This window comes from Anneissia japonica, unplaced genomic scaffold, assembly GCF_011630105.1.
Source record: "Anneissia japonica isolate Jap-2015-1 unplaced genomic scaffold, ASM1163010v1 scaffold119163_len1510_cov99, whole genome shotgun sequence".
Taxonomy (NCBI): Eukaryota; Metazoa; Echinodermata; class Crinoidea; order Comatulida; family Comatulidae; genus Anneissia; species Anneissia japonica.
Genome location: NW_022685720.1, coordinates 1 through 1,510, shown reverse-complemented (window position 1 = coordinate 1,510; position 1,510 = coordinate 1). Strand labels below are relative to the sequence as shown.

Below are 1,510 nucleotides of genomic sequence, written 5' to 3'. Positions count from 1 at the left end.
GGGGGGGGGGGCGGGAGCGGGGTTGAAGGCCATTCCCCTCCTATCAGCGACTTTAATTCCTCTCCCTCTCCTGCACCCCGCCCACTGGTCCCATTCATTGACAATGACATTACGGGCAACAATAAGTTATCTGTGTGGACCAACATAGAAGAACCTACAGCTACATGTCCCTCTGCATGTACATGCTTTCAAAATATCATCACCCCAGCCAGAAGGAGATGCTAGGTTCGGCGCTAGGAGGGGCAGGGCTGAGTGAGGGAAGACCTAACTAACTTAATTAGCTAAATGGTGTTTGGATCAAACGAGGGGCCACGAACATTGGCTAGTGCGGGGAAAATAATAATATCCAAAATGAGATTCCTGATTTATCTCTATTTATTAGGAAAAGCGAAAAAAAAATCACCATAATTATTGTTGATACTGCTTTCCAACCGACCACCAACTCAACCACGTTTTTTCATTAATATCAACAACACTGAACTTCGACCCCTCTTTTTTTGCAAGCGGCTGGACAAACAAAAGTATGTTCCTAAGTGACAAACGCTTGGAGGCGCATGTTTAAAATATTGAGGTTTTTGGCAACGAAACCATCGGAAATTGTTCGTTTTTTATGTAATTATTTCACCTGCATTCATATACTGTATATTATGGTGTGCCTATTATAGACAACTTCATCTAGTAGATAGGCCTAAATCAATCTACAATAAATAGTAACCGTTTGTATTGAATTTGAACTACCTAGGCCTTGGCTAGCTAGCTAGGCATAGGCCTAGCCCTAGGCCTCGTCTGCCAGCTGGCATAGGCCTACGGCATAGCCCAGTAAGCTACACGTCCTACCTAGTTCCTCTAGGCCTAGGCCCTACTCCTAGCTGGCCAGGCCACGTAGGCCACAGCTTGGGTGACTTCTTTTCTATCTAAGACTAGGCAAGTAGTACTGCTGTAGTAATACTACGCAATACCTGTATGTAGGCCTAGGCCTAGTAGGTAATAGAGTAGCTACTAGGCCTAGGGCCTGCTTCATAAATTTTTGAAATTTTGTTCAATATGTTTGTTTATATTCTGAAGGTATATACAAAGACAATAAATATTGTACAAAATGGGGAAGAAGAAAGGAAAGAAAAATGAAGAGGGTGGTGGTAAGAAAGCTGGAAAGAAGAAGGGAGGAAAAACCAAGAAGCCCAGTGAACCTGAGATGACTATCAAAGAGGCAATATTGGCTTATCAGTGAGTTTTGACCATGTTACAAAATTAATTTTTTTTAAAAATTATTTTAAAATTTTGTATAATTTTTGATAAACCTTAGATTACATTTTGTTTTATATTGCTTTTAATATTAATAATGGTTAGGCTGGAATCATTTGTATGACATTTTGTTTTTCTTCATTGAAGTCCACTTTTTACCTTTTTTTAAAATGTTTGTGACGTTCGTTTCTTTTGTTGTTTGGTGATCTGCACACACACTCTTTTAATAATAAGACCTCTGTGGAACATCCAAACCTTTTGACTATCT

At 39.9% G+C, this 1,510-nt stretch overlaps 1 long non-coding RNA gene across 1 annotated transcript; it reads left to right on the top strand.

Annotated features, from left to right (window-relative positions):
* The first annotated feature begins 542 nt into the window (after positions 1–542).
* On the top strand, positions 543–1,225 carry LOC117112451. Its single transcript, XR_004446044.1, has 2 exons — positions 543–612; positions 1,066–1,225. It is a non-coding gene; the product is annotated as an uncharacterized LOC117112451 (long non-coding RNA).
* The last annotated feature ends 285 nt before the right edge of the window (positions 1,226–1,510 follow it).